The sequence below is a fragment of the Phoca vitulina genome, unplaced genomic scaffold (assembly GCF_004348235.1).
Source record: "Phoca vitulina isolate PV1807 unplaced genomic scaffold, GSC_HSeal_1.0 scaffold13, whole genome shotgun sequence".
In the NCBI taxonomy this organism is placed as follows: domain Eukaryota; kingdom Metazoa; phylum Chordata; class Mammalia; order Carnivora; family Phocidae; genus Phoca; species Phoca vitulina.
The window spans coordinates 17,748,284-17,772,600 of record NW_022589716.1 but is presented as its reverse complement, the minus strand read 5'-3'; the positions used below and the strand labels follow the sequence as shown (position 1 = coordinate 17,772,600).

Sequence of the window (24,317 nt, the reverse complement as noted above, 5' to 3'; positions counted from 1 at the left end):
TGAGCAAAGGGAGACATTTGGTCAAATTCAGTCCAATTGCCAATGCTAAAACATACCATTGTCACCTTCAATAATTACTGAAGAACAAAACTTAACTATAAATAATACTACATCTATTTTGTTTTTAGGCTATTTCATTTAAAGATTAATTCCTGCTAAACAGTTCTCAGTACTAGGGATATTTGCCAAGACTCATTTCTTTAAAATGGACATGCATATACTGTACTTCTCCAAATTTCTCATAAGTTTAAATATATGGATTTTATGTTCTTAGGTAGAAAATTTTACCATGCCCTATTCCTCTATACCAGGTATATTTATATCTATAGTAATATAGGTATATTGGGACAAGTCTATGCATATCTATATGCTGACAGAAGGTACCTTTAAGGATTTTTAGCCTAAATATGACTACATAATCCCCAAAGTCCTACAACTATGTGATTTTGAGTTTGTAATAATTCAACATGATATATGCACTTCTTGTTTGAGTAAAAGGTTTGTAGTATTTTTAGTGAAAATCTTAAAGTTCATACAAAAGAATAGGGAGGAATTGAGTCTAAATTCAAATTTTTTTCTGAATTAACTGCTAAAAAATAGAAGCAAAATTTTCAATGCGTCTGATTACGTGTATTTATTCAACAAACAGGCACTGGGGCATAAAGGAGGACTAGACATTATCCCTGCTTTCAAAGAACTCATGTCAGCTCCACATCAGAGACAAATAGACAGCTACGCACATACAGCACTGGGATTGGGGGCTGTAGGAAGGAGGTGGTGAGAATGTTGCTGTGGGAACACCTGAGGGGGCACTGTTCTCACCCAAGATCAGGGAGTCAAACCACACCTCCCAGAGGAAGTGATGTCTAAGCTAAGGAGTTGAATTTAGAGTTGATTCTGTGTCTTAACTGTTCCGGAATGCTGAAGAAATTGAGACAGGAGCTCTTGTGTCACCCTTAGTTAATTGGAAAAAAGAATCTGCAATTGCTTGCTAGTGAGTAGTCTTTTTATGGAAGCATTTTTGGCTATGGTTAGAAAAGAAGAAGATGCTGCTGTCTTTTCCTGGCTTTCATTTGCTTTGTCTGATTTCCTTGTACTTTACTGCCTTTTTCTATGAACCACCTGGGCCATATAGAGCCGCCTGAGAATTCTCTCCACCCAGTGTAGCACCTGAGCTTGAGCAAGACATTTTTAGAAGTTCAGCTGAAGTGTGTTTTGTGTATGAGAAGGTGTATGTGGGAGTAGTGTGTCATCCGAGCTCTGTTGGGGTCAATGCCTGACCTCTGACCCTTCTGCCGGAATTGTCTTTCCACCCGAGGGGCTGGCACCTACAGCCATGATTGCCTGGTGTGATCCTCTGAATCTGGAATACCCACAGTTCATCCTTTGTGGGACACTAACAGCAGAGGCCAGTGGCCTAATCTGGCCTACAGATATGTTTTTAAAATCAGGAAATTTCAGAAAAATCTGATTTCTGTCATTAACATAGCTAAACAGCAGAAGCACCATGATCTCTGTCATAGAACGTTTCCTCTCAGGTTCTTGTTTCACAGCTAGTCAACTTCCCGCCTTTAATTACCTGCTTGGCCCCCATCGGTGTTTGAATTGGTAACTCCTGATGTATAGTTGTGAATGATGAGACCAGCTGCGGACTGATCTTGACCATGGTTGGGCTAAGCAGATTTTTTTCCTCTGGTCATTTTGAAGTGGTGCCCAGGACACCACTTAGTTTCCACTGAAGCTTCAAAGAGATACAGATATTTGGTCATGTCAGTGTCAAAGCAGAGAAAGCACATCTAAAAGTACAGGCGGTAGGGCAGATCTTCCAGAAAGTAGAGACACGAGCCCTGTAGCCCGAGTGAGTGTGGTGATGTTGAATCTGAGTGACGTCTTACTTCCCAGCTCTGGTTCCCTGAGGCCTGGGTATACTTCCTGTCCTGTGTGCTATGGGATACCTGGAATTCCTCATCCAGAATCCCATTGTACTCGAGCTCCTCAAATGGATCCTTGTTTTTTGTAACTAAATAAATCAGCAACACGGTTTTTATGATATCTTGTTTGAATGGGAAAATGGAACTTTGGGTTTCCAGTAATTTGTCATGAATACTCTAGTTGGATTAGAACAAAGTCTTGTAATCATCAGGTTGGGTATTCTAATTGATTATTAGAAACCCGTGGACTATGTTCAATTAGCAGAACAAAATCTTGTCATCACTGCATAGCGTTTTGACCTTTAGAAACCTTGGATTCAAGCTTTCCTTAAGAAGTTGTATCTATTCTTGAGTTGACATATTGAGATTGTACTGTGAAGTGATTCTGAATAAGCTAGAAAGTTGCCTGGCTTCTTAATCGTGATGGTTTTTTAAAGCATATTATATAATATTTTATACTTATAAAACAATATGTTTGGAGCACAATAAACCAAACCCCCATGAACCCACCATCCAATTTAAGAACTGCAACATTACCATTTACTTATGTGTTCCTTCCCTATCTCCTCTCCTGCCTTTCCATTCCAGCAGTAACCACTGTACTGCAGGAATGAATGTACTTCATACATTTTCCACATACACTTCCTTCCTTTTCTCATAAAAAATAATTTTGTCACATTTGTATATATCCCTAAACAAGATATATTTTAGTTTTTGAGCATTATAAAAATGGCTTTATACCATATGTCTCTGCTTCCCAGCTTCTTCACATCATGGCACATGCTGAACTTGAAAATATTGTACAGTGCCTTGGGATAAGTGCTATCTATGTCTCATCACAAGACTCCAGCTACTATTAATCCCCAGAACAGAGGGGATCAGGATATTAGGACCTCTGTAACCTAGTCACTGAGGCACACTACTTGGAAAGCACTGCTGTATGTAGTGTTCTCTCCACTTGATTTTTTTCTTAGATCTATCTTAGATTTTTTCTTTCTTTAGATTTATGCACATTGCTTTTCACTGCTCTATAATAATCCTGTGTCAACACCCAAGAATTTCCATCTTATTCTGTTTAGACCCCCTCTTTACTTTTCACTTATACTACCGATAACACTAGCATACTGTGACTTATGGAAAACTGCTGAATTTGGTTTCATGTTTTTCTAGGATTCAGAGAGGTACTTTTAAATGTTGGTTTTAAAAATCTGTTTTGTTTTAGATTGGGTCTTGAGTATAAGGCAGCAAGAGATAGAATTAATTGGATCATTATATATAAATACAACCTTTTCTATTTAATCACATTGTTATGACAAAACAGCAATATGTACCAGTGAATCCACCTTCAGATCAGTAGAAATTGACTTTAGGCAAGCAAACTAGGGAGTTCTGAATTATGAAGATTTCATAATGACATTAATGTTTTTAATAGTTGTTATATATTTGGATCTGAAATAACGGTATGATTATTTCGTTCAGCAAGGGCAAATATATTTCACTTCATGTTCTAAATCATTTTAGTTGGTAGTGTTCACCTGGAGTACTATGGGAAAAATGTTTTCAATCCATTTCAGGGTCTTTGGCTAAGAATTCAATTATTGATGTCTGCCCTAGGTTTGCATAATGGGAGTGAGGACATATGTGCTAGGTATTTGCATTCCCTAATCTTCCTGTTTGCTTCTCCTATGATTATCTTGAACCCATCTTGATCATGTGAATATGATTTAATATGTAGCTTACCCCTCTTGGAAAACCAAAGTCATAATTAAAAAAGTTAAAAAGCATCACATCACATAGTTGTGCCCTTTTCTCTGGTCACTTATTATGGTCTCTAATTACCTGCATCGTAGGATACTTTTCTCACAAGTATGCAAGATATTCCACTCCTTTGGTAAAGCGTATTTTATCATCGTTATTGAGCCCCAAGCTGAAGAATAGATAAAATGCCCTTTAGTATTCTTAGTTTCAGAGTTTTGAACTTAGCTTTACATAGATAGATCTTGTCCACTGTAATTTAAAACAATTAGAGCTACAAAGCTTCTTTAGAGTTTCCAGATCCTATTAAATGTTATTTTTAAGATAACATCTTTTCTTGTCCTTCGTTTATGAATGTTTGATCAGGAAATGGTCATAAAAAGCTTCAAATCCCAATTGAATAATGCATTCTCAAAAGTAGCTGCCAAGTGTAAATACCACTGATATACATTCATGCATATGATAGTATATAAATAACCAGGAAAGCATAGCAAAGGTCAATCAATTATGTATAGGTCAGAATGCTTTCCATCTGGATTGAGTCATTTTAGCAAATGACATCATGTGTCCTTTGGAGTTATTGTGAAATGTGGTTTGAGTCATTATAGATTGGCTTCTTCCCTGGGTTACCAGGATGGCAGTGGTAAGGCTCAATAAATAAATGTATTGGACTTTGCAGGAGCATATTTGCATAATTGGGGTGTAGTGATGAAGGCTTCTTAATCTAGAGAAAACCTTTCGGCCCTATCCACCAATTTCTAGTTTTTTATCCTTCTTGGTTGATTTTTTTTTTTTTTTTTTTTTAAAGGACTTGAAGACAAAAGAGTTGGAAATGAGCCAGATGCTCTTTATATAACTGCAGTGGATATCTTTCCATGAAATTGCCAGCAGGGAATCAATAGTAATAAATCTGGTACCCTTCTAATCTCTTTAAACTTCACCATTGCTCTTCTGGAATGGTGCTAGTTGGACCCTGTAAATTTGGTTTATAATTTATATTTGATCTGATGGGGAGTGGTCTCACCAGATTGCCAGACTCTAGAATGACTAGCAGGATGGGATGTTGTATGAGATGGAAGGGATGTTGGCATTTTCCAGTTGGCACAACAGGAACTGAATTTAGCTTATAGACCAAGTGATAAAAGTAGCTGCCAAGTCCAGTCATTTCTGATTAGTCAGGGCCTAAGGAGGTAAATGTTACTTGATAGAATTTAATGTGTGATTTTTTCCTCCCTTCAGGATATTTTGAAAATGTTAAAAAGTTGTTGTTGTTGTTGTTTAAAATAGGATGACTTACGTAAGAAGGACTTAGAGTCAAAATTCATGTCATGTTTTATAGGCATTTATAGTTGGAATCTAAGTTTGGTTCTGAGATCTTAGAAGGAACAAGGCTTGAGCATCTTTAGGAATGATGAAAGGAAATGGTCCTTGTCTTTAGGGAGCTTATAGTCTAGGGGGAAGACAGACATGCAAACACATTACCACAGTATAAAATAATAGCTCTAATAAGATATATGTGTAAATCCAGGCAGGACTGATATTTCTGTCACTTATTTATATTATATTATCCTTTACTTACTTATTTGGACCCTAAATGGCTGAGAAACATGCCTATACTTATTCTTATTATCAGGGTACTTTGAAAGTGAACTTGTAGTTTTCAAGATGGCTACCCTGTGTTTTGGTTATCCAGAGGTAATGTGGCTTCTTTCTCTTGGAATGGTACTTACTGTTCTGTATACAACCCAAAGCCTTAACTTCTAGTAAAACTCCACAGATTCCTAGGGACTATTTTTGATCACATCTACATGGACACCAAAACAAATGGGGAAAAGATGAATATAAAGTTCAAGTTGCAGTTGTTTCTTGTGGTAACTAACAGCTGATTTGCAAGGTTTTATCTTCTTCCCCCACTATTATCTTTGAGATTGTAATCTGTGGTCACAGATTGATCAGCTAGTTCATGGTGGTATAGATCAGTCACACAAAAAGGGGCCTATTTGACCACCTGGCAGACTTCTGCTTATATCTCATTTTATAAAATCACTCCTAGTTGTAAGGGGTCCTGGAGAGAGGGGGTTATTAACAGAGACTGGGCTGACCAACTGATGACTGCCAAACTTTCTTATTATCCAAAAATAACCATTGTCAATACTCTACCTACTGTTTTTGCAGTGTTTTCCTTCTTAATAATACCATGAATCTTTTTTTCATGTTATTAAATATTCTACCACATAATTTTTAATGTCTGCATAATATTCCTCTTTATGGCTATACCATAATTAATTTGAACAATCTTCTTTTGTTTGAAATTTAGAATTGCCAGTTTTTGCTATTATAAATAGTACAGTGGTAAACATCCTTGTAGTTACATCTTTTTCAGAACTCTTTTGACCTTTTTTCTTTCATTTTGATTCTCTCTTTAAAAAAATTAGCAAATTACAATGATGTAAGTAAATATTTAGTTACTCTCTTTACACAGAGTCTGGGGAGAGTAATTTTTTTTGAGAGAGAGTGAGAGAATGCACACATGCACATGAGCAGTAGGGAAGGGGGAGAGTGAAAGGGAGAGAGAGAATTTCAAGCAGGCTCCTCACCCAGTGTGGAGCCTGATCTCACGACCCTGAGATCATGACCTGAGCTGGAAACCAAGAATCTGATGCTCAACTGACTGAGCTACCCTGGCACCCCGAGGAATTCTTTAATAACTCAGATAACTTAGATTATTCTACAGGATGCAAAATATCTTATTGATTTGGCAAAATCAGAGAAGCAATTGGTAAATACAGAGAGAGGAAAGGGAGGAGGGAAGTGACCAATTTTCTGATGGAATCAACTGAGTTGGTTCAGTTAAAATGGCTTTAATGAGTTTTACAGGTCTGATTAAGGGCATCTGGCAGTGGATTAATTTTCAGAATCCCTTCTGCCTGAAAATATATTTTCATCTGACATTGTGTTTCTTTTTGTACAAAGGTTGTCAAATGAGAATGTGAAGGTAGCTCATCTCACAACTCACCTGCCAGAATGTATTGTAGGCATGTTGAGGTTGAAAGCCTGGCATCCACACCAGCTAAAAGCAGACACTGTAGAGAAATTTGGCTTCCAGAAGAGTAAAATTGGAAATGCTGACACTATCCACCACCACCCCCAACCCCATCACTGCTGTGGTCTTTGGGAGGGGATTAATGGTGCTTTTCCTTGTTTGAGAACTAAAAAGGGATCAGCAAAACTGAGCATAGGGCAGAGAGTTCTGGTTCTTGCTGAGTACATTACCTCTTAGAACGGGGTTTTAAATGTCAATGCTTTTTCTAATGTATGTGAGGAATCCTAATTGAGAAACTGGCCCATATGCTTAGACTATATCCAACTCTGTTTCTTTTTTTAATGCTGCAAAATAAGGTTAATTTTTATGGTGAATATTTTATGGCCCGCTTTCTGTTATGTGCCAGACAAATTGAAGGCAATGCAAACTGATGGGTGGTGAAGGTAAAAGAGCAGTATTGACCTTTTGGTAAATCATTCATCAGACTGCTTCATCTGTAAGTGGTTTTCCAGTTGCACCTCATATTTGCTAATCACTGTGTTTGACTCTCAATTCTACAGGGGCTGGTTGTCTTGTGGATTGCCTTTTCTTCCCCCCACCCCGTCTAACCCCCCCCTTTTTTTTAAACTTTGGTTATTAGTATTATAGCTATTTCATTACCTATTAGTTCCTCCACCAGAGGGGGCTTGTGGGCAGAGAAACACTGGGAATTAATAATTCAGTCTCTTTTTGTCTCTCTTCTCTGTGACTCTTAAGGTTTCTCCTCAGAAGCTGAGATGTGCTTTAAGCATTACATTCACTTACTCTCCTTTGAGTTTTCTTGTTCCCAATGAAACTGAGTTACAAAACGACTGTCTTTGACAGTGACCACAGAATAGAAGAGTGAACTAACTGGTGTTAATGGTTTAGCACCAGTATAATTTTTGGCTTCTGTGTTGATCAAAGTCCCATTGGGGAAACCAAAAGTGAGAGCAAGAATAGTCTCTTAGTTTAACCCTGGTCAAATACTAGAAATTATGGAATTTATTATGGTGAAAACATAAATCTGTATCCTGGACCCAAAGTGGATCCAAGGCTGGGCATCTCATAGAATCAACTTCACCAATGTTGTGGGCCTCTGTGGTTCTTCATTTCTTGATACTTCTGCTTGATTCTGGCCAATCCCTAGAGTTCAGCAGTGTGGTTAATACAGAAGACCCTTTGGGGTGCCAGGGTGGCTCAGTCGATTGAGGGTCTGCCTTTGGCTCAGGTCATGATCCTGGGGTCCTGGGATCAAGCCCCACGTGGGGCTCACTGCTCAGTGAGGAGTCTGCTTCTCCCTCTGCCTGCCACTCCCCCTGCTTGTGCCCTCTCTCTCTCTCTCTCTGTCAAATCAATCAATCAATCAATCTAGGAAAAAAAATACAGAAGACCCTTTAAGTCTGAATTAGCCTACAAGATATGAAGGACAACATGGACATGCTTGGCATCTGATCTAGGCAAGAACACTTAGGGAAAAGATTCTGCCTTAGGACTGAAAGAAATTGACCTTTGTCTACTAGGGAGTCCAACCATTTATAGTGCTGTGCTGATTAACCCCACAGAAGTTGTTTCTTAATTATGTATTTTAAGGTTTTTGAACCAGGGACTGTGTCCCGTCTCTAGGGACTGCTAGTATTTTGATATTTTGATTGCAATTAAATGGAAATTGGAAACACTGAGAGACAGAAACTAATCAGACGTGTTTCACTGTTCCTTTATTCCCAATCAAATGCAGTGTTGAGAAATATCCAGATACTACCTGCACTCTTCCTGTCTCCTGCTTGAACCTGAGATTCTTCCACTGGGTGAGTGGTCCTGGGCCCAGATTGGCATTACCCATTTGGTTGCTGAGGGCAGTTTGACAGAGTTTTTGCTGGTATGTTTGCTGCTGAGTCTTTAAGGGCATGACCATAACACCTTTCTGGAAGTCTGTGTGTGTGGTGGGGTAGATGTGGGGGTGCATGACCCTTTTTTATTATTTTGTTAAAACACTAATTATAGTTTTATGGCTGCAGCCAATCATAATACTTTTACCTTTTCTTGGATAACAAAGAACATACTTCTTTCTATTCTCTTGTAAAAACACAAAAAAACAAGAAACATGATTTCTAAAAAGCAGTTTCTTTTAACAGGGAAATCTCAGAAGTTACATTTTTTTTCTCCTTTTGTTAGAGATAGAAAGCCAGCCTTTGGGGAAAGGACACTTAGGTCCCAGAGAAACAGGCAATAGTGATAGTCTATTAATACCAGATCGTTCTTATGAGAAGGAATAATTTTTACATGGTGGTGACATTTTAGGCTTTAAAAGGAGATTTTCTGTAGTGTTTTCCATAACAGTATGGCCCAGAAGTTAGTCTGGGAGGAGGCAAATGAATTAAAATGAATTTTTGGAATCTTGCTTATTGAAAATGCTGATGCTGTCCAGTGTGACTTATCTCACCATCCTGCTCCAAACCCACAGACTTCACTAGACTCACATCTACCCTTGCCCCTTTTCCTTAAGACTCAGAGACCAAGAAGAATTTCCTGCATCTTTAAACTCATCTGTGAATGTTCCCTTCACCTTTTACTCTTTTCCACTATCCAATATGGTAACCACTGGCCACGTGTGGCTATTTACATTCAAATTAATTTAAATTAAACAAAATTTAAAAAAATTATTTCCTTAGTCCCACTAGCCTCTTTTCAAGGGCTTGATAGGCACCTGTGGCTATTGGCTATCTTATTGAAGAGCATGGCTCTAGAACATTTCCATCATCACAAGCAATTCCGTTGGGACAGCCCTGCTCGGATCCTCTTGGACATCCTCCTAAGGATATTGCTTCCCTATCACCCTCTCAGGTGGTCACTGTTTCTTCTCAGTGTCTGGACTGGAGTTGGTGTCATTCTTCATCCTCATCGCCACTTCTAGACAGCTTCTTTTCTCTTCATGCACAGAAGCACTTTGAAAGCAGGTGCTGTTGGACTATACCCTACTGCCTACTCTTCTGAATGTATTGAAAATTTTACCCCCAGCTCACTCACTGTCTTTATGCCCATCACCCTCCTGCCATCATTGTTGGTAAAAAATATCCACATGGAAGACTCATCTCTGACCTCTCGTTTCCTTGAGTTTCTCACTGGCAAATGTCTCCTTCTCTACCTATTGGTCATACTCCAGACCGATGGCTCTCAGCTTAGGAAGCTCCCCTCTCCTAGAGGGAATTTGCAAATGTAAGGAACGCTACGGGCCTTCAGAAGGTAGGAATTAAGGATGCTCCATGTCATTCAGTATCCAAGAGAGTTCTACGTAATAAAGAATTGTTGCATCCCAAATGTCATAGAGCCCTTGTTAAGAAACATTGTGCTGTTCTGCATGGAGCACTGGGTGTTATGCACAAACAATGAATCATGGAACACTATATCTAAAACTAATGATGTAATGTATGGGGATTAACATAACAATAAAAAAATTAAAAAAAAAATAAAATAAAAGAATACAATAAGAAAAAAAAAAAGAAACATTGTGCTGGGGCGCCTGGGTGGCTCAATCGGTTAAGTGTCTGCCTTCAGCTCAGGTCATGATCCCAGGGTCCTGGGATGGAGTCCCACATCGGGCTCCCTGCCAAGCAGGGAGTCTGCTTCTCTCTCTGCCACTCACCCCTGCTTGTTCTCTCTCTCTCCCTGTCCAATAAATAAATAAATAATATCTTAAAAAAAAAAAAAGAAAGAAAGAAACATTGTGCTGACCTTCAAAATGCATTTCAAAGCATCTCTCTGACCACCACCTCCTGTCTTTCCAAGGACGTCATCTCATGTGACACCAACATTCCTACTCCAATAGGAGTTCTTTGACTCCTTGGGGCCTCCAGTCTATGGACCCACTGTTACTCTGCGCTAATCATTATTCCTCTCATGCCCTCACTTCCCTCCTTACCAAGTTTAGGTGCTGTCTTCTCTATCATCCTCATCTGGCATAACTCTTGACTCTCACTGAGCTTTCTGTTTGCTTTGGGTCTGAGTGCAGAGAAGAACGCTAAGTTTTATGCACTTACCTTAAATTTATGTCCACTAATTTCAAGTAGATCCCCTGCTCCACTTGGCAATTCTACCGTATTTACTTAGTACTCCTACTCTCTGAGACAGCTCTTTTACACCTTCACCTATGCCTCAAACCTCCAACTCCCATCCCCAAGTCTCCCACTCAGCTGATGCCCTCACTTCATATTTCACTGGGGAAATAGAAACAATCAGAGCAAACCACCTCAGCTCCTCCAGCAAATTTGCATTCCTACCTGTTTGCAAATCCTGGTAAAGGTTTTTTTCATTTGCATTCCTTTCCTACTCTGAGCCATATGATGATTCAAGTCTCTCACTGCTTTTCTCTATTTGAAAGATTGGGAAACCTTCTTTTGTACAGTGTCCCATAACATCATTTGGCTTTCATTTGATATAAACACATCATTTACATATTAATTCTGCCTTTGTTCTTTTCTCATTAGTCCATAACAATTAAAATAGACCATTACTCTGCCACACTATGAGTTTTTATGATGTCATATCGAAGTCTCCATTAATCAAATAACTTCATAAATTAAAGCCTTATTTGGTGACAATATCTTTCAGTTGCAAATCGTCTCCACTAAAGAGCACAATGGCAGACTTGGGACAATTTTAGCATTAGGACATACCAGCCTAACAGCCAGATGTGCTTACTGACACATTGAAAGTTAAAAGCTGTCACTTTAGGTGATCGTTTGGTGCCAATGACACTGAGAGCAGAAAAGAGTGGATGAGGGGGGGAAAAGGACACTCAGGCACTGCCATTGGAAAGCACAGCTCAATTATCAGGTTGTCATTTAGATTCTTTAGACTGTTCATTAGATTGAACCACAAATTAAAATAAAAATTCTCCCAGGATGTTTGGAGCTATGAGACTGTGTCATTGGATTTCAGTTTGAGAGGCACTGACCTGCAGGGTAAAGTTCAAATTTCTTACCTGAAAATACAAGGCCCTCATTTAACTGGAGGGTGAATTTGAGTGGAGCGGGAGTAAGATGAAGGCAGTGAGAGAGACGTTATTAATGTGGTTGTCGTGGGAAGAGATGAAGAGAGCTGGAGTGGGGAAGCGGTGCAGGAAAGGGAGAGACAGAGTAAGAGCGGTATCAGATAGAAATGAAAAACATAGTGGGGTAATGGGGGAGAGGGAAGAACAGAGCATCAGAGGTAGATGACAGATAGATTCTTTTATATTCATGTTATAGGTAAGGAAATACAATAGTGGACTGGACATCTTGATTTGGGATTTTATGTGTAGGTGTTATTTTATAAGGATTTATTACCTTCCAGCTTTAAGAGAATTTAGTTTGCTGATGTGTCTAAATGACTTATCAAGAATAGCGGAATTATGAGCATAAGCTAGATACAGCAGTGCTTGCTGTGGTGTGCAGCACTTGATACATTTAGATAATCCCTAATTCTGGGGAAATTGTAGATCAATTTGATGGCTGAAATAAGGCCCAACATATCAGTAATCATAATACGAAAATGATTAATTTTAGCTGTCAGTAGGCGAAGATTTTTAAGTTGGATGGGGAAGGGAAAACAGGTCTCTTTACTCTTTACTCTTTATAAACTATTTACAAGGTACATCCCTATTAGGGATAGGAAGATTGAAAGAAAATAGATGGAAATTGATATAATAATATTCCATGCAAATACCTTTCAAAAAAAGCTGGTGGATGCTGTATTAATATTAGACAAAATGTGCTTTTTTTAATTATTATTATGTTATGTTAATCACTATACCTTACATCATTAGTTTTTGATGTAGTGTTCCATGATTCATTGTTTGCGTATAACACCCAGTGCTCCATGCAGAACATGCCCTCCTTAATACACATCACCAGGCTAACCCATCCCCCCACCCCCCTCCCCTCTAGAACCCTCAGTTTGTTTCTCAGAGTCCATAGTCTCTCATGGTTCGTCTCCCCCTCCGATTTCCCCCCCTTCATTCTTCCCATCCTGCTATCTTCTTCTTCTTCTTTTTTTTTTAACATATAATATATTACTTGTTTCAGAGGTACAGATCTGTGATTCAACAGTCCTACACAATTCACAATGCTCACCATAGCACATACCCTCCCCAATGTCTATCACCCAGCCACCCCATCCCTCCCACCCCCCACCACTCCAGCAACCCTCAGTTTGTTTCCTGAGATTAAGAATTCCTCATATCAGTGAGGTCATATGATACATGTCTTTCTGTGATTGACTTATTTCACTCAGCATAACAAAATGTGCTTTAAAACAAAAAGCATTATTATGGTTAGAGAGAGTTATTATTTAATGATAAAAGAACAATTTACTAGGAAGATATGTTAATCTTGAACCTACACTACCGAGCAGCATCATTTCAAAAATATATAAAATAAAAATCAACAGATTCATCATGAGATATTGAGAATATAAGTAATCATAATCAGGCAGTTCCAAACATATTCTCTCAGATACTGATAAATAAAATAACTTAAAAAATTAGAAAGGATAAAGAAGATTTAAATAATAGAACCGATTAGCTTGATCAAATGGACGTATATAGGACTTAGAACTCCATTAGCAGAGAATATTTACCTGTAGAAAGTCTAAACACTGGTGAATACAAATTCTATTGACTACATTTTTTTATCCCAGAGAAGAAAAAATTCAGAGGTGAAAAACCAATAGACATCAAAAATTTCATACATTGGGGCACCTGGGTGGCTCAGTCGTTAAGCGTCTGCCTTCGGCTCAGGTCATGATCCCAGGGTCCTGGGATCGAGCCCCGCGTCGGGCTCCCTGCTCCGCGGGAAGCCTGCTTCTCCCTCTGCCACTCCCCCTGCTTGTGTTCTCTCTCTCGCTGTGTCTCTCTCTGTCAAATAAATAAATAAAATCTTAAAAAAAAAAAAATTTCATACATTTGGAAACTCAAGATCATACTTCCAAATGATTTTTGAGTCAAAGAAAAGTGATGAGAGAAATTAGTAGATACTTTATTTTAAATCTTGTGGGGTATAGTTAAAGGGATACGCAGAGGGACACTTATAGATTCACAAATTCATGTATTAGAAATAAAGGAATGCTCCAAACACATACACATCTGGCAAACATGATCAATTACAGAAACAAAGAGGGAGGGGAGGACACAAATAATATTAGAAATGAAAAGGGAATCCTAAGTATAGACACAGTAGACATTACAAGGTCAAAAGAATATACTGTGAATAACTCGATGGTACTATATTTGAAAACATATGTTCTAATATATAAGAGAGCCCAGTACACAGATGATAATATACATTCTAAGCTTAGGTCCCAACAAGAGACATGAGAAACATGATGTCTAACTTGAGTCTGCACCGTAGACCACTCGACCGTCCTGACACACCTACCTGAGGTCTAGCTGAGTTGGGTTTGAGTCTGGCTTCCTGGAATAAAAAATCATTCGTTCGTACAAATATTTATGAACACTTATTGTCTACTTGGACTTGTGCTGCTGCTAGCTTATATTTTCATGAGGGAGGTAGACATTAAGCAAATCAATACAAAAATAGATATTTACAATTGTGGTAAGTGAAATAGGAAAGGTAAGAGCGTTTAACTGAGGAACTAAATCTTATTAGGGTAAAGGGCAGATTGACAAAGGTTTCCTGGAAAAGTGACAGTGAAGCTGTGACCTAAATTATGAGCAGGAATTATCCAGGCGAGAAAGTGGTACAGAGTCCGAAGACACAGATCATAGAGTGGGAGGGTGGAAAGGTGTGAGATTCCATTTTGGCAATTGCCATTGGAATATGGTAAGTGTTTGTATGAGCCAAATGCATCAAATTCACACATCTCTGTAAAACACAAACACATTTTCACTTGTTAATAGATTTATGTAAATGCTTAAGAATATAATCTGTAGAGAAAGTATAAAAACAAGGATGGGAAGGAAATAAACCGACTTCATTCAGAACAGTGATTGCTTCCAGAGAAGGGAGAGCAGAGGGCCTTCTTCTACATCCATCCCTTGTTATTGGCAGTTGCCTTCCTGAAAGGAAGTATGAAGTTAGCCACAGTCATGTGTTTGCTAATTTCTTTATGTAAGTGTTGGCCTTAATCTGCAATGGAGTCCTTAATTATAAAACATCAGGCAGGAAGTGAAGCTTAGAGATGCCGTTCTGAAGGGAGCAGTGGTTTAGACAGTACTACTCAAAATGGGAAGAGGGAGGTGCCGAAATCGAGAGTAAGGGTTTAGAACCGCACTGTCCAACATGGTAGCCACTAGCCTCATGTTCCTGTTGAGTACTTGAAATGTGGCCAGTGTGAACTGAGACATGCTCTAAGTGTAAAATATACACCAGATTCCGAAGACAATATTTTAAAAAATGCAAAATACCTCAATAATATTTTTATAATATTAATGTAACATATTATATTAACATATATATTAACATATTAACATAGTTACAAACATATTAATATTATAATACAGTAATTACACAATATAATGTTAAAATGATATGATTGTGGATATATTGGGTTATATGAAATATTATTAAAATTAACCTACCTGTTTCTTTTTACATTTTTTAATGTGGCTCCTGGAAAGTTTAAAATTATACAAGTGGCCAACATCACATACCTATTGGACCGTGCTGGTTTGGAAATTTTTGTAGTGATTTGGCTTTGCCACAGTATCCAAGTGCATCTTTTAGTTGTATTTTACAAATGTGTCATCGGCCCACAGTGTATTGGGAATGAAAGATATAGTCCACTGGTATTACATCACAGATAGTTTGCAAAGCTCTGCTTTATACCATTCGTATCTTCCAGAGTGCTTTAGCTGCAGCTGTGCTTACTGTAGGAAAATGAATTTATTGTCAGTTTCCTAGAGCTCTGTGAAATATTCTAAAGAAGTGACTGTTAAATTGATTTGGCCCCCTGAGTATGAAAAAAGTGATTGATAATGATGTTCTCAAATAATCCTCAGATTTGCTCATATTAATTTTCAGTTAGTACCTTGTATATTAGAATCAGAGAGACATATAACAAAAACTATTGTAAAGGATACACTTTTTAAAAGTCCAATTGAAGGATCTGTTTGGCATCAACCAGTGGTTATTTTAAGAATTGAAAAACAGAGGGTGGGGAAGCTCGTATCTCAAATTAGTTACTTTGCAGCATTGATAATATACTTAAGTAATTGTCTTCCTTAGGTTTTGTTCTATAAAATTGACTTATTTTCGTCGGAATGGACTAGTTAACATTAGACTTCGAGTTTGGCACACGTGAGCATGTGATTTACAGGGCAATTTTTCTCATCAAAACCTGGGCAGAACCATTTATTTTAAAACCAATATTTATTTTACAATGGGAAGATGGAGCAGATTAAAGGAGCATAAAACCATGATAAATCACCCAATCTTTATCCCATAGAAAATCTTTTAAATGGCTCTTAAAGTAATGGCAGTAAAACTGTCTCAGAGAGTTTGTATTTGGATGGTTTTCTAGCATATGGTATAGTTATGTAGATTAAAATCTAATTAACGAGGAATTTATAAATTTCAGACATTGTCTGTGTGATTCTTTTTCAATAAAAAGTTAAGTGTCTTTTTTCCTTAGCCAAGTTTCTGAGTCTCGCTCATGAGTAAAGAGAATCTAGACTGAAATTTTCAGCTATTGCAAATCAAAGGCCCAAGAAATGAACTCTCTTTTAGTTTTTATTTAATTTAATAATTAATTTTTATATCAAAGTTTAAGAACATGTATACTTATGCTTACTATAGATTATTATGCAAGAAAAGAATTTTTATAACTTATCTCATTTTGTTTGATTTAGTTTCCATTTATATCTTAGGTTATAATAATTTCTGTAGTTAAAAATAATGGAGCTACATTTCTCTGATAGTATTCTTTAGTACTTTTGTAATGATAAGTGAAATTATATCCCATAGAATCTTTGGACTGGTTAAAGAATGCTAAAGGGTAGAAAATAATTGAAATGGAAGAGATCTGCTTATAGTCATGGTGTGGAGGGTCTGTGTCCTATTATGGATGGTGTCCTATTGTGAATGTTCTGTCTCTAGTGAATTGTAGACTCTTGGTCAGTGGTTGGCGAACTTTTTCTGAAAAGGACCAGAGACTAAATATTGTGGACTTTCTTGGTCTCTGTTCCAGTCATTCAACTCTGCTATTATTGGGTGAAACCAGCCTTAAGCAATATATAAATGAATGGGTGTGTGCCTACCCAACAATTGACCCAACAATTCTGTATCTGGGAATGTTCCCTGGGAAATAATCAGAGGCTTTGGCAGAGAAGTGTGTACAAGAATCTCTATCATGGTATTGCTTCATGACATGGAAAGCTATTTATGAGCCCTGGTTAATTAAAAGGAAAGCAATAAGGCAGAACTTCAGGTGTGCTCCTACTTTGATGTAACGTAGGCCTGTATGTTGGGTTGGACCATGGAAATGCAGAAGAAGAAGGAGACGGATTTCCTCTGAGGAACTTGGAACATTGTTGTTCTATTGGCAAGGCTGTCCCTGTTATGGCAACAGATGCAGAGAGCTGCAACCAGCACAAGCTGTGTTTTCTCCCATTGGTGACTCCATCCTCCCTGGTGCAGTTTAACATTCAATTCATCAAATGAACTCCTCTTGTCGAGATTCCTTACCCATCAGATTGCTGTCTGATTGGGATTTGGCATTGCATGGAGGACTTCTTCAGGAAGGGAATGTACTGGTCATTCTGACATCTGTGTGGCAGATAGACTGCAAGTTGTAGACTCCTCCTTTGACATTCTGGGTTTATGCGTTGGTCTAGTGATCTTGTTTACTGAAGTGCACCTCCTGAGAGATGGACTCTGTACCGTGTGCTAAGAACAGTAAGGCTCAGGGTGCCAACCCCGGTGAAGGACCTTCCTCAGGTATGATTGATGACCTTCAGTCGGGCCCTCCTGCAGGTGGCATTCTGTATTTCCACACAGTAGAATGCTCGAGCCTTTTCCTATTTGAAATTTTGCCCCTTCCCACTCGCAAGTTCTGCGCTTCTTTGGTTTTTCTCTCTTCAGCCCTGGCTTGCTCGGTTTTCCTTATTGCTTCTTGTCAACTGACAGAAGCAGAGTTGGGAGAGACCGGTGCACAGGAGACATTTCTGCTGCTGGTATTTTACTTTGTCCTGGAGTTTTTGTGGGATGACATTGATTTCGAGTGCAGAGAGCGCTCGGCTTTGGAGCAGGCCTGTGGAGAAGCAGAGTCCCTCGGGCCTGCTGTGAGGCCAGAATCCCCTTGTCCCAGCGACAGGGACTGGCATTTGTGTGAGACTGTGGGACATGCCCCTAATGCCAGGAGCTTCTGGCGGTGACAATCAGCGTGAGGAAAGGCAGTGGACCGTTTCTCCACTTGAGAGAGGCAGACATTTTGTGAGCTCCCATGATTTTTCTCATCAGACTCTGAAACAGCATTTCACTGTATTTTGATACAAATGTTCAAACTACATATTAGGGATAATTTCTACCTCATCTGGGGGACAAGTCAGAATGATCGTATCTCCATTAGAGAAAATGAAGAGGCCTCTGCGTCTGACACTACTTCATTAAAGAGAAAATATTTTCCCAGTAGGCAAAAGCTGCTGGCTAAATACAGCCCCAAATTCAAAATCATTTCTACCAAGAACTCTTATGTCAGCTTCCTTTTTCATGAATTAACATGGATCTGTGGAATTTACATTTCTTACAAAATACTTACCCATTTTCCCTTTTCAGCAGGTGAGAGAAAATCCTAATTCAAAACACATTTTTTTGTCACTTTGGAGGCTGATTGGGGATGAGAGTTCTTTGATTTAAAGAAATCCCCAAAGTGATCAGTAAAACTGCTTATAGAATTTGAGGTTATATATCTCGAGGAAGATTTAGGTCTGAAAAGTTAAAGACTTTAATTTGTGAAGTGTTGATTGCATCACTTTGCTTAGCAATACAGTGAAGTCATTGTTTAAAAGTCGAGTGAATACATTTTAGCCTCATCAATGAAATGTATCAAGTACCAGCAAGTAGTGAAATGATGTCAAGAAAAATAACATTTCATTTTTTCTTTGCATTCTTTGTACTGAAAAAAAATGAAAATTGCCCTCTTTTTGAGTTCATGCTACAAACGCTTATAAAATTTACGTTGAATACTTAGATGTTTATGTGAGCGTAGCTCAATTTATAAGTCTGAACGCTATCAACACGACAATTAATTTTAGAAAATTGTCAGTCAGCAGACATGCTGGGGCTAGAATAAGATGATTCATTTGCTGTATAGGCAGTAATGTATGTTATAAAAAATCAAGAGATAGTCACACAGAAAGGGAAAAAAATGAATGTAGATCAATAATTTAATTTAGCTCTGACCTGGCTAAGTTCTATAGCACGGTTCATAATTTTTCAGTGATAGACCCTTAACATTTTACGTATAGTCCTTCAGTTTTGTATTGATCTTTCCTAATGTGTTTAGAAGGAATAACATATCTCAAATCTTTAACAAAAACATGTTTTGTTGGCCTGCAAATGTTAACCAAAATATGTCACCCTATTAACCTTATTTATTCTGTTTGCAGAACTACTTTTTTTCCTGGCTAAATAATTTTAAAATTTAGAAGAGAAATGGGTAGTAAATGAACAATGACTTAGAGGGCAAGTTCATGGAGTTCTCTCTTAGTTAATAGATTCTTAGTCTTTCTGCATTACTTAATTGCTTATTAACACTGGAACTCTTGATGTTCTATGTATAGTGTATATTTATTCCATGGAAAATTATTAATTTTTAATGGAACTAAGTGGCCACTTGGACAAGGGACCCTAGCTATTAATCAGGAGGCAAGTGATTAAATGGCTTTCATGTTCATTAGTTATTCAAGAAAGTTCATTTATGAAGTCTGTAACACTAGAACAAAGTTTTTATAAGTGGGTTTGCACTAGTACATTTTAATACTGTATACATTTTTCTTTATACTTTATATATATATATACTATACTTTATGTGCTATGAGCCAGCCATGCATTAAGGATTCAGTAATGAACAAGCCCGTTGCCCCTGTCCTCATGAAGCTTTCAGGCAGTGAGCAGAACAGAAATGCATCAGTGTTGTGAAGGGAAGTACAGAGGGCTACTCAAGCAGTTTGGGAGACTCTGTTTCACGTGACTCCTCTCCATACTCAGAAAGTGATTCTTCTCTGCACAAATTTCCTGAGTCTCCTAGAAATTCTGATTGCCTTCTGAGAAAATATTTTATTTAGAATGCTGGAGTCCTAGTTTCTTAGAGCCAGAGGAGACTTGAAAAGTCATCCACAGGCTGCCCCCTTGCGTTGACCCTGCCCTCAGCCTGGGCAGGTCCAATACCCAGAGAGAAGTATGTTCATTCGTGGTGCCATTTCTGGACTGTGTGGATTGTTTGAAAGTTCTTCCAAATAATGAAATAAAGCTTATTTGCCTACAAACTCTTTTTATTGGTTCCAGTTTTCTATTTTGGATAAGACTATCTCATTTACCTATTATTTGGAACACTTATCACAATTTTTCATGTATTTGTGTGATTTGTTTTATTATGAGTATGTGACTCCTGTTAGATGTATGTATTCCGACAACAAGATTGTGTCTGTTTTTGCTCACTGTTATTTCTCTAGCACTATCTCAGCACTAGGGAATGAACACGTGAATAAATGAATGTTTTGTCCCAGAAGTTTTAGGGAAGAATGCATTAGGTAAAGTTTCTTTACCTATTAGTCCCTTAACTATTTGACAACAACAGTCATGGTTCTTTGCCTTCTCCAGTTTTTCTCATCTTCAAGTCAAGACTCATTTCCTTTAACTTTCTTTCCACAGGATGTGGTGTCTGGTCCTTCACTTCCAATGCACCCTGCTTTGTTAATAGAAAAACTAAGTCTCACACCAGGAGCTTTTGGGGGAAGGCGTCACAGAAGAGCTGCACGTTGATTCTGGGCCTTGATGTGGGGGGAAGTGTTCTGAGGCTAGCAAGGAAGGAAGGGCACTTTCAGGGGTGCACGTAGAGCAACTGAGTATAAAAACGTCCACTCAGCTTGCAGGTTTTTTTTACCAGGCCCTCCAACTTCCTACTTGGATCATCTTAGGGCAATTGTTGCTTTCTTTTGTCCATCTTCCTCATGAACCTCACTATCTGTTCACCTTGATCATTTCCTTGATATTGCCCCACCTTTCAGGGCGGCCTGAGATTTAGAGCTGATGTTAGGGAGTTAGTCTATGTTCAAATCTGGGTTCTGCCCATGTTTTTCACGTCCTGAGGCAAGGTAGGGTACTTCTTTGAGATTTAGTGTTTTCTTTAAAATGCAGAAAATAAGAATACTCACTTTATAAAATCATTGTGAGAATTACCAATAAATTACATGTGAAGCACCTGACCCATAGTAAGTTCCTAACACACTGTGACTCTCACACTTGCTCCCCTCCCCTCTGGTGACCTGTTATAGCTCACTTCCAGTGGGATAGCCACCTGTCCAGAGGCCCCACAGACACCGCATCAGGGGTCAGTAGAGGTGGAGCTATTTCAATTTCTTCCACCCACACAGCTGAGGGGTTGGCGGGTCCATCTTTGTTTCTTTCAGGCTCTGGGCTCCTGGGATCCAGAGATTTTTTTTTTTTTTTTTTGATTGGGCTGTGCAGGAATCAGATTCAACACATTCTGCCTTTCATTTCTCTCATTCTGGGTCTCTGTTTCTCCTGGTGTTACAAGGGTCTGGCTTTCTTCGATCTTGCCTCTCTTGCTTCATCTGGGCAACCAACGTACTCATTTCATTCTGGTCAAGATTTCTCTCAATAGGTTTATTGCAGATTGCTGCAGCTGCAATCAGTGTTTACAATCTGACGACAGAGTTGGAGATTAAGGCTTGTCATCACTATTTAACCTCAAATTAAGCAGTTTCTGGTCCCGTTGCGTGCCCTTCTACACACCCGAGAGAGCTGCTAACACGGTGCCTAGAGTCCTACCAGATTCCGGGTGGCACCCATGGAAAGCAGGGCCCGGCTTAGCAGCCACTCTGAAGAGCAACACTATCTGATCCCTACTCAGGTGCCTGAGGACTGAAGCGAGCCTGCTTTGTCAAGTGTGTGTAAAGGGAGGGGAAGAAGGGAGGGTGGCCTTGTGGTTCTGGGAAGCGTGTGGTCTGTGAACGGCAGAGAGGGTGAGCCAACAAGCGTGCCAGAGACAGAAAAAAAAATTCTCGGTTCCTAATATTAAGAAAACTTTGTTTTTCATATTACGGAAATAATATATGCCAATAGTAAAATTATAAATGATAATTGTAAAAAAAGGGAGGGAGAAAATAAATTCATCCAAATTCTTTTTCTTCATGCATGCTTTTTTTTTTTTTTTAAGATTTTATTTATTTATTTGACAGAGAGAGATACAGCGAGAGAGGGAACACGAGTAGGGGGAGTGGGAGAGGGAGAAGCAGGCTTCCCGCCGAGCAGGGAGCCAGATGCAGGGCTCGATCCCAGGACCCTGGGACCATGACCTGAGCCGAAGGCAGATGCTTAACTGACTGAGCCACTCAGGCGCCCCTCTCTTTACTTTCTTAAATGTGACTACTACACACTTTAAAATTAAAAATATGCCTTGTATTATATTTCTATTGGACAGTGCTATTTTAGAGCTTTTACTTTGCATATATAAAATTAAAAGAAAAAGCAGGTATTCTACATATTACTTTGTATCTTCCTTTCTCAGTTCATAATAGATTGTGAATATGTTCATGTCTTAAACTATATGATATGGCGTGATTTTTAGTAATTTGTAATATTTCATTATATGATGTGCCTTAATTGATTAATCTAATCCCCTATGGTTGAACACTTAGGTTATTACCATTAACATTTTTTTCAAATTATTCATGAACATGCTTCTGGCTATATATTTGGCTTTATCCTTAAGTATGCTCCTAGGATTTGTTTCTGGAAGCCAATTAATTGAGTCATAGGCTTGCTTGTGTTGTTTAAGCAAATTGCCATATAGACAGGTAGCACTGATTCATACTTATTTGGGCGGTTTATGAGAATGCTCATTTTACTTCACCTTTATTAAACACCAGATATCATCGTTCTTTTTTTTAATTCTTAAAAAAATTTTTTAATTCTTAAAAATTTTTATTTTTAATTCTTAAGGTTTTTTTTTGTTAAAGTATAGTCGACATACAATGTTAGATTAGTTTTAGCTGTACAGCATAGTGATTCAACAAGGTCATGCTCTGCTCACCACAAGTGTAACCACCAGCCGGCATCATACAATGCCATTGACTATATTCTCTGTGCCGTACCTTTCATCCCTGTGACTTCTTCATTCCATAACTGGAAGCCTGTATCGCCTGCTCCCCTTCACCCATTTTGCCCATCCCCCCAACCCCTGTAATCTGGCAATCACTGATTTGTTCTCTATTTTTGGGTCTGTTTCGGTTTGTTTGTTTGTTAGGTTCCATATGTACGTGAAATCATATTATCATTGTTCTTAATTCTTATTTTAATGGGCAGCATTGTTATGGGTTTGCTCAGCAAATTAATGAGTCTTAGGCTTGCTAGCTTCTATACTGGTCCTGTGGTACTTCACATGACTTTCTTTTATCCATCAATTATTCTTTTATGCATCAACTATTGAGCATCCATAGTATGTCCAGCACTGCCCAAAGATTTGTAGAAGCCATGATATCTGATTTCTGGAAATACCTTTTATATTTTTTAAATTTTTATTTATTTATTTGAGAGAGAGAGAAAAAACGAGCAGAAGGGCCAGAGGGAGAGGGAGAGAATCTCAAACAGACTCTGCACAAAGCCCAAGGTGGGGCTCGATCTCACAACCCTGAGATCACCACCTAAGCTGAAACCAAGAGTTGGATACTTAACCAGCTGCACCACCCAGGTGTCCGTGGAAATCCCTTATATTTAATATTTAAGTTGGAAAAGAAAAGAAGAGAAAATAAATAGGGCATGGACCATGTGAGTCTTACTTACCACAATATTCCCAGCACCTAAACAGAGTGTCTGGCACATGGTAGACTCCCAGTAACTAATGTTGAATAAATTCACAAATAAGTGTATGATAATGTTTACACACATCATGAGGAAAACAAAATAAAAGGGAGATGATTCTAAGACAGGAACAGTTAGGGAAGGCTGCCTGCCATTGTCTTAACCCAACGGAAGCCAGTGGGCTTAGGAGCTGAGTCTGCAGAGGGCTGCAGGAGAGAGGCCACCAACAGAGCAGACAAAGAATCCCAAGGGGTAAATGGAGAAAAGCCAGGACACCAGCTCTGATACCGACTCTGGCGTAGGGCGTTTACCCTTTCCGAGCTTTGGTTTCTGTCTCTGTGCATACTAATCCCTACCTCAGAAGTTTGTAATGGAAATAAATGAAGGAGAGCACTTAGCACCTGATATTTCTTTACTTATATTCATCAGTGGCTTAGCTCTATCAACTTCTTACTGTCTGTTCCTTTAGCATTTCTTATAAGTTAATCAGAAGGGAAAACAGAGAAAGTTACCCTGATAGACCCGGACCTTCTA

General features: G+C 38.6%; 1 protein-coding gene across 1 annotated transcript in view; it reads left to right on the top strand.

Annotated features, from left to right (window-relative positions):
- FHIT (fragile histidine triad diadenosine triphosphatase) overlaps positions 1–24,317 on the top strand; it is a 1,435,811-nt gene that overhangs the window by 253,156 nt on the left and 1,158,338 nt on the right. The window contains exon 4 of the mRNA XM_032411650.1: positions 8,486–8,555. The gene's annotated coding sequence lies outside the window, so the exon portion shown is untranslated. The remainder of the gene's footprint in view (positions 1–8,485; positions 8,556–24,317) is intronic.